This window comes from Magallana gigas, chromosome 2, assembly GCF_963853765.1.
Source record: "Magallana gigas chromosome 2, xbMagGiga1.1, whole genome shotgun sequence".
Lineage (NCBI taxonomy): Eukaryota > Metazoa > Mollusca > Bivalvia > Ostreida > Ostreidae > Magallana > Magallana gigas.
Genome location: NC_088854.1, coordinates 9,576,645 through 9,590,426, shown reverse-complemented (window position 1 = coordinate 9,590,426; position 13,782 = coordinate 9,576,645). Strand labels below are relative to the sequence as shown.

Below are 13,782 nucleotides of genomic sequence, written 5' to 3'. Positions count from 1 at the left end.
GTAATGTATTCCGAACTATTGTTTTTCACAGAAACTTATTTATAAATACCTTGAAAATAGTCAGATTTTAAATGGTACAAACAATTTAGATATTTTTTGTAGTCGTATGTATTCCTTCGCCAAAGTTCAATATTGCTGGGATGCAATTTTGAAGATATATTTCAATTACTGATACATAATGCATGGTAGAGTTTGATGGCGTTAAATCTATTCTTAGATATTACACAACATGATTCATGTGGGGTTTTCCGTCTATAGCTTGGAAAAGCCCGATAATTCATAGTAGAAAAATGTGCGAAATTATTTGAATACAGCTATGAAACTACATATTATACTTACCATACAAAATTACACATCGTTGATTTTAAGATAAACAACAATCAATAAAATTAACTCCCGTCATTACTTCAGTACTTTGATTTAAAATTTTTAACACACTCAAGTTTTTGATAACTTTATCTTTAAATGCATCAACTATACTGTGAAATCATTAAAATTCGTGGATTGCTTAAATTTTACAAGTTTGCGGGGACGTTATTTATAACCCTTAATTATTTATCCATGGACGAAGTTAATTTGTGGATAAGAGGCACCCATAAATTCAACGAAAATTGAGCATCATTATTAAGGAAAGTGAAAAACAACAACTTAAAGGAACTTTAAACAACAATTTATGATCATAAACTCAAAATTGATCAATTTACATAACTATCATAAACTTTGAAAATCTCAACTTTATCAACAATTTCAACAATTATCATCAAATATGAAATATACACAAATGCATATGCATGTACACGAATTTATCAAATCTTACAGAAAGATTGTCAGACATCTTACATGTATGGTTAAGAAGATCAAACAGACCATTCCATGGACCTTTAAACTGGCATAATATTCAGCTTGCATACAAAAATGCAGAGAAAGTTTAAATATTCAACAGTCATTGGCTGACTCATAAAAAATGCACATCCAAAAATATTCAAAAAATGTTCATACTGGTACAATTTGTTTTTTTTTCCCTTAAAACAGTGACAGAGAATTTTGTATGTGTGGAATTAGACACACTGTAACTCATCATAAACTTTGAAAATCTTAACATGATCAACAATTTCAATACGATATTTACTGGTATTACAATGCATATGCATGATGTTCTTTTCTATGAGCACACACATATATTATTAACAATTCCTGTACACTAAGACATAACTCAATCAAAAGTGCAAATCTTAGCAAATTTATTACTTTTTAACTCTTTTAAGGTCATTCAATATTTTTTCTTTATGGTGTCCCATATCCTTTTCCACAATATTCTTCCGCACTTTTAGTTACATTCTGTAAGTCTTAGGCACATTTTCATTCATGGGAGTGTATTTGATGTGCAACAGTCTGAAAAATATTCCCTTACTTCCTTTTCCTTTTGTTTGACCATTTTACTCTTGTTGCTATATATAATATATAATATGAAAATATTGAATGTTTTTCCTGTATCAACATTCTGTATTGAAGAAAATTGTAAATGTTTATCTTCATAACCACCCTCTAAGGTAATGACCTACACAATGAACAAGAATATTTATTGTTTAGGGGTGGAGATCCCATTTGTTTTTAAGATATTTGGTCATCATTTCAAGTTTATGGGGGTTGAGATTGTACAATTAATCTGCAAAATTAAGATATCCCTATCTTCAAAACTGTTGGGAGGAGTTATTTGCACAAAAGATGTACCTTATAAGCAAATGACGAGTTCAAAAGTGGGTACTTTTTGCAAAAATTTACAAAAGTTAAAATCCTAGCAATAATGCATATCTCGATTATATATACAATTGATCTGCAAAACAAAAAACCTTTATATCTCGAAAACTGTATGAGTTGTCCAGCCAAAGGGGCACCCTTTTGGCAGCCGCCCGTCATTTCACCACTTCAATTACCAGATTTTTCTGATGGTAAACCCCATTAAACGCTTTCTAACACTAGCTGTGTATTTTTCCTGCAATGCTCGCTACCTTCGTATCCACATGAAACGCCTGAGCATAGTCCACTGATGCATTTTCCATAGGCGGTAATGTAAACGTTCCGGTCCACTGATGCATTTTCCTTAGGCAGTAATGTAAACGTTCTGGTTCATAGCTCCGGCCCTATTTTTCGTTCAGCAACGAGGGACCTCTTGAATGAAAGCTCATCAAATTGCCTCTTTCTTGTTAAAATCTTATGGTGTGAAGTCTGTACTGAAAAACTCTGAAAATGAAAGTAAAAGTATTAAATTTGACAGTTTTGGAAAGGGTGTACGTCAAACAATTTCAATTCTTTCCTTCAAATGATAATTCAATTATGACACTTGCTTCTAAAATTGCAAATCCTTTTTTCTAACATGTGTCAAGCATTCTGATTTTAAATGTCCCAATAAATGTATACACACTCTGCAATTTAGCAACTATTTTGCTTAAAGAGGTTCGCTCCTTAGGTTTTGGGTAGCCATTTTGGGTCACCTCTAGTCTGAAAATTCTGCATCACATATTAATTCTAGTGGTATATTCATATTTTACAATGCATAATAAACTTTATTGAATAAAATTGATTTACCAAAATTACATTTTAGTAAGGGACTATAATTTGTGGTGGAAGGTTTTCAAGAACTAAATGAAAATTTCCATAATTTGGAATAACATGGAATTTTCATAACTCACTAGTTTTAGAGTACTGTTACTTTAGCTTCCTAATTTTCAGCGCAGACCAAACTTCTAGATATTTTGTGTATTACGATATATTCATAATGTTCTAAAAACATATTTAAACAATATTTTGATATTTCTATCGGTATATTTTGGCATATTTAGCTTATATTTCATAGAAGTTAAGAAAAAATTAACTCCAATTTTGGCCTAAAATTAGCTTATTTCTTTCATGCTTTATCTCAAATTTTTGAGATGTGACCCCTACTTGTTTTACTTTTAAATGAGACATTAAATGTATGTCTATTTGTATGCAAAGTTTTGGAAAGATGACAATTTACTATAATTTTTTTATTTGCATTATAATTTGATTACTTCAAAATTTTGTAACATCTGTTGTTGTGTTCATTATGTACTGGACTTTGAAGCCACCAGTAAAGCAAGAATTTTTAAACTTTGACTTAGATTTTACTTTCATAGTCACTACATGTGTTCAATTTCAAACCGTATTAAAATCATAGCTAAATAATAGTTCAAACTATAAATATTTGTTTGATTTCTTCAAATTATCAATTTCCATGTCAAATTTTAGCAAACATTTCAGGAAAATAATCATTTCTGTTTGGGGCCTTATATTTCCAAAACATAGGTAATCATAGATTACTAAGCTCACCGAGACGGAGCATCACCCTTATGAGACATCACCTTCATAAGACCACCTTTATCATTTTATATACTTTATGATCTTGGATATTCATGGATTCTGTTTTGACAAAATATCGAATATCATCTGATAAATTTTTTTTTTTGATAATCATATGTTCATATGTTAATCAATACAATGATATAAAATTAAATATTGCATCATGTCATATTTATAATATATATCATATAAAACAATAAAATACCGTAATAAACAATAATGAGATATGATATTGTAACGTATTATATGACATTGTATTGTGTTATACCTTATTGTATTTGATCACATAATACAATATCATAAAATATAATACAATATAGTATTATATTACAATATCATATTACATAATACATCATAACACTGAAACATGATATTATATTGTATAATATAGTATGATATTGTATTGAATGACACTGAAACATATTTGATACATTATATGATATTATATCATATAATACAATATAATTTGATTCCAACACTGTATCTTATCCAATGATACAATATTATGTGATAAAGTAAAATATTATAAAATACATTATTATATTATACATATTGTATCATATGACACAATAATATATATTACAATATCATATAATACAATTTCATGTGATATGAAAATATATCATATAAACCAATCTCATATCATACAATATCGTATGATACAATATTATATAATATTACAATATCATATAATACAATTTCGTGTGATATAATTCTATATTACTGAAACCAATATCATATTATACAATATTGTATGATACCATATTATAGAATATACAATATTGTATTATAGGATACAATATAATATGTTGCAAAATCTTATGTAATTGTATCATGTGATAAAATAATATATTAAAAATACAATATAATATTATACAATATTGTATCATAATATACAATACTATACATAACAATATCTTGATACAATATCATATCATAAAATATCAAAAAAATTGATACAATATCATATCGTATCGTATCGTATAACTTTTTATAATATAACATATGGTATCATATTGTATCATATCAAACAATATTGTTTCATATCATACAATACTATATCATAGGAATCATGTTAATCATTTATCAACAAACACATCTATCTATCGAGCTGGTTTGAGTGAGGTAGGAGATTCCTTTAGCATCCTTGATAATGGAGATCAGGCTCTGCATCTGAAGCAACCTCTGCATTTAATTTATAATAAAGTTAAATCAACTATGCAAGCTATCATCTATAAAACATGTGACCTGTTCCAAAAAACTAAACCTCATCCAGCATCCGAAACCTATGGCTCAGATTCAGCATTCAAGCCCATCAGGTGCATTGGTATCATAAGATGCATCATCCATGCAAGTTTGGTGAAGTTTGGACCAGTAATAACTAAGATATCATCATCAGAGGGCACTAGCAATTAAAACCTTAACTTCCTCCAGCATCCGCAACCTTTGGCTCAGATTCAGCATCCATGCCTGTCAGGTGCATCTGTATCATAAGACACACCATCCATTCAAGTTTGGTGAAGTTAGGACCTGTAATAACTAAGATTTATTTTTTAGCATCCTTGATAATGGAGATCAAGCTCTGCATCTGCAGCTACCTCTGCGATTCATTCATATTACAGTTAAATCAACTATGCAAGTTTGAAATAGTACTATCATCTATTAAACATGTGACCTGTTCCTAAAAACTTAACTTTATCCAGCATCCGAAACCAGACTCAGCATTCAAGCCTGTCAGGTGCATCAGTATCATAAGACACACCATCCATGGAAGTCTGGTGAAGTAAGGACAAGTAATAACTAAGATATCATCATCAGAGGGCACCTGTTTCAAAAACTTTATTTAACCAGCTCTTAAAACCTTAACCTCCTCCAGCATCCGAAACCTATTGCTCAGATTCAGCATTCAAGCTTGTCAGGTGCATCAGTATCATAAGACGCACCATCCATACAAGTTTGGTGAAGTTAGGACCAGTAGTAACTAAGATATAATCATCAGAGGGCACCTGCAACAAAAACTTTAACCAGCTCTAAAAACCTTAACCTCTTCCAGCATCCGAAACCTATTGCTCAGATTCAGCATTCAAGCTTGTCAGGTGCATCAGTATCATAAGACGCATCATCCATACAAGTTTGGTGAAGTACGGACCAGCAGTAACTAAGATATTGCTATCAAAGGGCACCTGCAACAAAAACATTAACCTGGTCCAACAACCTTAACCTCCTCCAGCATCTGAAATTTAGGACCCAGATTCAGCATCCAAGTCTTTCAAGTCCATAAGTAGGTCCAGATGCATCATCCATGCAAGTTTGGTGAAGATAGGACAAGTAATAGCTTAGATACAGGACCTGCAACAAAAACTTTAACCAGGTCCGGACGCCGACGCCACCGCCGACGCCGAGGGTATAGCATAAGCTCTCCTTGACTTTGTCTCGGTGAGCTAAAAAATGGCATGTGACATGGATCACAAATAAAATAAATGAACATTTTAGGTCCCCATCTTTATATCGAAGTGGTTTTCGGATGATTTACATTACTATTATTTTATGTGCCAACCTCCTTAAAGGCACTACTTTCTTGTCCTACCGATTCTAAAAATAGTTAGAGGTATATACCCAATATGAAACAGTCATTGTGGTTATTTACAACTCTAAGCTTATACATATTCATTCCAGACACCATACAGAACCATGATTCCAAATTGGGAAAAAATCAATACATAATCATGGATTTTGCAGCATTGATACACACGGATTACATCTGAAGAAACTGTCCAGTCAAAATTTAATGAAACAACATCTAGTTCATTAGCATTTGATGTTCTTAAAAAACATATATTGTAATATTTGCTGAACTTTATTTAACCCTAGTTTCAGAAGAAACGCACCACATTTACCTAACCCATTATAACGATATGTCATAAGGAAAAGGAACTTGCTAATAAGGAGGTTTCTCTTACTCTTCTATATGATAACCATGGTAACATTTATATAAAAACATATCCTATGGAAAAGAGTCAGTTAACTAGAGTTTAAAATCTAGAAGAATAAAAATACCTACTAAGTCTGTGAAATATGTATGATCAATATAAAGTTTCCCAGTAATTATCTGCAAGTCAGATACTGAATATATAGTTTTTACAGGTTCCTTCTTTCAAACTTGGACAAGTGTAATTACCCGGTAGACATCATTGTTACATAAATAAATTTTACTTACATCTAGTGTGTCTCAATGTTGTGTTTTAATCTTTGATGAAGTTCCAATTCAATTTACAAGGTATCTAAAATGAAATTTTTTGAATTTAATTCTACATGTATCAAACACTATCCCCAACATTTGCATTTTCATGTCACAATCAGCCATATATTTAAAACTCAGAGAGAGAGAGAGAGAGAGAGGAGAAAGAGAGAGAGAGAGAGAGAGAGAGAGAGAGAGAGAGAAAGAGAGAGAGAGAACAGCTAGACAACAAACAACTACTGTAACATCTCCATGCACAACACATGTGTACAACCTAAAAAACCTACACCTACACTCCCCCCTTCAAACATTCAATATCAACCCCCACCCCCAAAAATTAATCTATTGTTTCAAAAGTATGAATAGATAAATACAGGTAGATATATACATAAAATGATTACAGATAAGTTCATTTAATATTTTGATTATGATTAACAAGGATAGGTTTTATGGATTAAGTACTAAGCAACATGGTAGGCTTTCACATATTAAAGTGTGCATACGTACATCTACAAAGTCATTTCACATACATGGCAGATTTGTTTACGCAAATTTAATGCACATCAATAATCATAAACATAGAATTGGAACCTACCAGGCATTAAATGCAACTCCCTTACAATGCAAACTAATATTACATGTAGATAGCTAGACACTGCTTAAATGAAGTATTTTTTCTTCACTAGAAACTTTCTACTTATCTACGTTCACTTTTACTCGCTTGAAATGATCGCACTAAAAAACAAATGCGATATTTTTTATTTTTTTTAAATATAAAAACTCAAAATAAATTACATTTGGGTCAAAATCAGAATTTCTTTCATTCATTAAATTGGTTTTCTGAAAATCCCAAAGGGGATGGGGGTGGGAGGGTTGGGGTGGGGGTTGTGATGGATTTTTTCTTATAGAATGAGTTATTTAAATGATTGAACTTGTTGGAAATTTAGGTTGTTCACATAATTGAGAAGATGTACAACAGAGAAATGCACGTTTATCATAATAATTGCAAATAAACAAGGAATATACCTTACCAGCATGGAGCTCAATATTGGTATTGTCCACTAATGCATTTCCATCTGAGGCGGTAATGTTAACGTTCAGGTTCATAGCTCCAAAGCCTTAATTTTCGTTCAGCAACGAAGGACCTCTTGAATGAAAGCTCATCAAATTGCCTCTCTCTTGTTAAAATTTCGTAATGTGAAGTCAGATTCGTTTCCCGGCAAAATGTGTCTGTATTGAAAATGCAATGTAGTGAATTTCACAGTTTTGGAAAGGGTGCAGTACATCAATTTCAATTCTTTCCTTCAAATGATAATTTAATTATGACACTTGCTTTTTAAATTGCTAATCCTCTTTTCTGACATGTATCAAGCATTCTGATTTAAAATGTCCCAATATATGCTTATACACTCTGCAAATATAGGAACTATTTTGCTTAAAGGCACTACTTTCTTGTCCTACCGATTCTAAAAATAGTTGGAAGGATATACTGACCTAAGAAAGCATTTCAATGTTAAAACATAACCTCACTGGGCAAGATGGACTGTATTTTTATCTCTGTATTTTTTTCCCTTATATCAAACATGTCAAATATCATGATCAATATAAAGTTTAAAAAATTAACTTACATTTTTCATGCAGGTCAGGTAGACTGCTTGCTATTTCTGCAATTGATAAAAAAATATATTGATTAAATATTGAAATCAAATTTAATTTCTATTTAATAACATAGATGATATTCCGCACAAGCACGGGAATTTGTACATTAATATGATACAATGCCTAATGTACATGACCTTTATTTATTCATTACAAATTGTTTTATTTTAAATATCAAATCAGGGAGTGGATGTATACTGTAGTGCATCGTATCTCTCTCTTTTCTAATTTTTTTAGGTCAATTTTCACTTTAACTATTATCACTGTCCCAAATAAGAATTTTCAGATGATTCAACTTCCTTGTTTTATGCATACATCATCTATTTATACAGACAGAAAATTGTTAACACAATCTGTTCATGGTTCACAAATTAATGTACAAGCTTAGAGTACATGTACTACCGATAAGTAGTGGTATAAAAATGTATGTAATTTAAAACTAATTTATATACATACATAATTATTTATTTGCATATCTTAATTCAAAATTTTCAGATCCAAGGTAACTGCCCGATGATTAACCCTAATAATATATATCATAAATCAAATTCATAGGGCCTATAAAAAAAATGTTTGTTTCCGCTTTCATGCTGAAAAAAAGTACAGGGTCGGTCGGTCGGAATTTTTTTTTTATTATTTTCAAATATTTTTTTTTCTATAATATTGCAATATTTATACATGCCGGTTAGATACTGAGACTGCTGAATGGTATAAAATGAGAAATACTTTAATATCATTCCTGACTATTAAGCTGGTCTTAAGAAAACAAAAAAATGATATTATATATCAGATACTTCCTCTGACAACGATGAGAGCATTAGTAAAATCTATAACACATGGAAACATATAGCCATTTTGAAACAAAACGTTTGAGTTACACTGATTTGAGAAGAGTAACTGCTTCAAGCATTTTTGTGACCAAAATTTTGAGTAATTTTTTTCCAAATCGGATAAAAACGACAATAAACGTTTTTCCATCAAAAATCCTTTAAAAAAGTTTTGAGTCGGCGGGTAAAAGCAAGGGTCGGTCGGGAAAGCGGACACAAACAATATTTTTTTAGGCCTAGGATAAACCTTTGCCCTTCTGAAAGTTAACAAAAACTTGACTGAATGGTATAGCTTTGCCAGAAACCTTTCTGAACCTTTCAGTTTACAAATAGCAGTTTTCTCTTATGATTATTTTTACACATAGGAACCCATACATATTTAATGCACATACCTTGCCCCTGGCCTCAACAAGGTCTTGGGTGCCCAAGGTTTCTTTTCCAGAGTTGAAAGGTCTGCATGCAGTGATTTTTCTATGCTGCTAACCTAAATTCTGTTCACAAAAACTTTCAATCTACAAATTAGAATTTATATTTATGTGTGTGTGTTTCATATGACTGCTAGCATTCTTTTATCATTGTGTCCATGCAGCTGACACTTCACAATGAATTAAAAAAATTTGTCTTTGTCTCCAATAGAAATAATGCAATATAATAAGTTAACAACTTACAATAAAAGTCTTTTTTTTAAAAATGTATTTAGGTATGTTTAGAAAATTATTATTTATATTATCCAAGGCTCAACTCTATTTTCTACAGAATCAAAAAAAAACTTAAATTGTTTGACAGGTACAAGATAATATAATTATATACATACATAATTATACAAGTGCATGTTGAACATACCTTTAAACTGTGAATCCAGGGCTCCATTTTTGCTCTTTGTCCAGATGTCAGTATAGCTCTGATCATCATCATCATCATGATGTAATTCTACAACAACAAAGAAATGTTTCAGATTTTTTATAAAGACCACCGATATGTTCCGAAGAAAAAATGGCACACTACAAAAGCCTAAATCTCATTGGTCAACACTTTATTATTAACCAATGAAAATCAATGAAACATTACATTACGGCGGGGAGGTTGATGTCATGATATCACTGAATAAAACATAAAATCTCTCCCGAACCAGGATATATTAACTAATATAATTATAATTATATAAGGCAGTTAATGTGAATTTAATAACAACAAAGAGGTTCATGCTGAAAGGAACACTGATCCAGAACATGATATAAATGGTAGTCGCGATAAAGAAACAGAGAAAACTCGGAAAGGTGTTAGTGACGGCACTTAGCCTGTCTCCTAGTATGGTCATTTAGAAATTGAGTTTAATTATATGTATATGAAAGACTGCAAAACCAAGAGGATAAAAAATAGTTTTATGATTGAGTTTCAGACTTAAAATCGGACTGAAGTGTTAGTTTTAAATAAATTAAGCCAATCTATTAGATGGCAGCGATGTGTACCTTGTGTATTTTTAGGTATAGGGTATATATTCTTATTATGAAAAAGATGTATTATTTCATGCAGGTGCCTCTGAGGTACAATTATAGTAAATATACATCATAAAACATGTACATACATTACACAAATGTTGTACATACATTGTGCATGTGACATTGACTTACCATTAAAAAGCTCATCCAGGCTTGACTTCTTCTTCCAGGTGCTAAATCAAAATGGTCATCATCACATGATTCTGCTAAATCAAAATTGTCATCATCACATGATTCTGCTAAATCAAAAGGGTCATCATCACATGATTCTACAAAAAACAAAGAAAAAGTATATGTATATGACATAGTTAGCTTATTTGTTCATTTTGGGGTCCAAAGAGGTCCACACAACTTTCCTACTGCACCCAATATATACATGTACATATATAGCCATTAGGTTTCTAAAGATCCCATACCAATGAATCTTATCACAGGTAAATATTGGTAGCTCGAACAAGAGATATCTCGAATACCCTGCTTATGTTGAAGTCTACCGCTAGTCCCGACCGTTCAATCTCTATAAAAATGTAATGATTTTAAAAACTCCTGATATCTCGAATATGGTACATATTTTCGAATACCCTTCTTATGTAAAAGTATATTGAAGGGCTGAAACGCTAATTTTACCTGATTTATCTAAAAATGGAGTCATTTTTTTTAACAGCTGAACATAATTGCATGGTATCATTACTTCACACGTCTGCCCACGGCAATATTTACACCTTTCAAAACTACATGTATTGTTACCTCAATCATGCGAGACATAGTTTATTAAGATGGCAGCTTGTGTGTTTTGGGCATGTAAGGTGGTGTGGGGCACATCTTATTTCAAAAGCTTTTTTTGGGTTAAATATTGTAAAATTTGAAAATTCTAAACCGGTGAAAGTATTCTAATTATAATAAATAAATGTTCTTGAATCCACAGTCATATCTACAGATGTCCCATCCCATACCACCTTAATACATATCTATAAAATTTAGATAAAACACAGCCATGAATATCGGAAACGTGTTTAATAAAACACACTGTATACGGATATATTGAATACACAACTTGTGAAGTGAGTATGGTTTATCATATACATGTGAAACGTTTCCACTTTTCAATATAATTACTAGATATGAGGACTGATGAGCGCAATAAATTAATATAAAATCGCAATAAATTAATATAAAATACATTAGCTTTACAAACACAAAAAATACAAAAATATACTGTGTGCATTAGCTAGATAATAAATACCGTATGTGTTATTTGGTAAATTTCAAGCCGTATTTTTCATTTCATACGTGATAAATTTCAGTGATTACATGGTAAGTGCTTCATCCCTTGCAAGTTGCAAACCGTCGAGTGACAAAAATTTTAAGTCATATTTGAAACGAAACATTGATTTAATAATCTAATTTTTGTACCAATATTGATATGTATTTCATATACGTATACACAGTCCCAGCAAATGAGGGGTTAAGGATCCCAACAGTTGAGTTCATCAAAGTTTATATTAGTCATTTATGAGTATAGTAGAAGAATTTGGAATAGACAGGAACTGAAACACGTGTAAATATAAGAATGGAATTAATCAGAAAGCCACTTCAGATATCTTGAACCCCTGGATATCTCGAAATTTTGTTGAAATCACTTCAAGCTCAAGATACCGATGTTTACCTGTATTTTCAATCTATTACCATTTACAATTTTCCCGAAATGTTTCTATGCTAGACCCCAAGAAGTGATTATAGTTGATTTGGAACCGCTAAAAAAATTTAATCATTGAAACAATGTCAATTTTTAAGACAAAAAGTTACCTAAACAATCACTATGAATAAAGTATTAAAGGGACATGGTCACAATTTTAGTAAAAAATTATTTTGCTATTTTGAATGCACAAATAAGGCATTTAAAATGATTAATCGAAATGATTGTCAGTTGTTAGGTTTTATACAATATAAAGAGTTCACTGTGACAGAAGGCTTTGTAATGTAAACAAGGATTGTGCAATGATTTTGTTTACATACATAAAAAGACCAGTTTGAAAACTGAAATCAATGTGTAAAACGATTGGAAATAAAAATTTATGCCAAAAACAAACTAGCAGATAGAAAAAATCTTCTTGAAAGAAAGTTTTACAATAAAACTTCTTTATAACAAACACAAGAAACATTGACAAACTTGTTGTGTACTTTGGCTAATTCTTCCATATAAGTAGTTGTTTATGATTAAAATAGATTATGTCAATATCTTTTAAGATATGAAAAGAAAAGAAATAAATAAGACTTAAATTTAACTTACATTTTTATCCAGATAGCAATAAGGCCTTGAATCGGTTTTCTCTAGTTCCAGGTGATATGTTCATCTAGCATCTGTTTCAGTAGCCATTGCTACTTTCTGATTGGATAATCTTATCACATGTCATAGTTGTTTGGAACTCTTCTGAATTCTTCATTGTTGATGATAAAACCAAAGGCATTCCGAAAGAATTTGATTTCAACAAACAGTAAAGTCCATAAGATGGACTAGATTTCATAGACAAATCTCAGACAAACATTTATTGGGTTTGTGTTATCCAATACCCAGTAAATGTCTCTGGAACACAATGAAAGCAATTGGATTATTGGGTATACCCAATAAGTCAAAAGTACCCAATAAGTGTTCCAATGACATAAATTGAACCCAATAAATGTTCTCTCGTGAACACAGACAGACAGACAGACAGACGGACGGACAGACAGACACACAAGGGTAAAACAGTATACCCCCTCTCCTTCGGAGCGGGGGTATAATAAGATGTATGTCTTACGCAATAAAGAAAGTTGAAAGTTGAACTTAGATCGCTAACTCTCTGAGTCTCAGTCTCAATTATAGTTCTGTAGCTACAGATAAACAGCTATATCAAAATGTGCAAAAGTTAACTATTGTTTTTAGAGGTTTTAAAACCAGTCAACAGTCAAACTTCCAAAAATCAGACGGAAGTCTAAAGCAATAATTTGTATTTTTTTTCATGATACAGTATCTAAATAAAACTCAAGATCAACATCTTAATTCCAGCAATACAATATGAATATAACGCGCTATTTTAACAAATCTTCTGAGTCCTCATATGGATATTTAGTAAGTTAAGTACGAACCTGTTTTGTTTTGCAACTTCTACAAGTCGGCCTGGACATCAAGGCTTTGTATGCA

General features: G+C 31.2%; 1 long non-coding RNA gene across 5 annotated transcripts; it reads right to left on the bottom strand.

The window, feature by feature from the left end:
- Positions 1-655: 655 nt before the first annotated feature.
- Positions 656-13,356, bottom strand: LOC117692793 (uncharacterized). 5 transcript variants are annotated; one of them, XR_010710729.1, is made up of 8 exons: positions 12,892-13,356; positions 10,734-10,870; positions 9,946-10,032; positions 9,495-9,614; positions 8,245-8,280; positions 7,643-7,846; positions 6,596-6,659; positions 656-2,241 (listed from the first exon to the last, which is right to left on the bottom strand). It is a non-coding gene; the product is annotated as an uncharacterized lncRNA (long non-coding RNA). The 5 variants fall into 5 exon arrangements; XR_010710728.1 differs by having other exon boundaries at positions 656-2,231; positions 7,648-7,846; positions 12,892-13,350; XR_010710725.1 differs by having other exon boundaries at positions 7,648-7,846; positions 12,892-13,348.
- Positions 13,357-13,782: the final 426 nt, after the last annotated feature.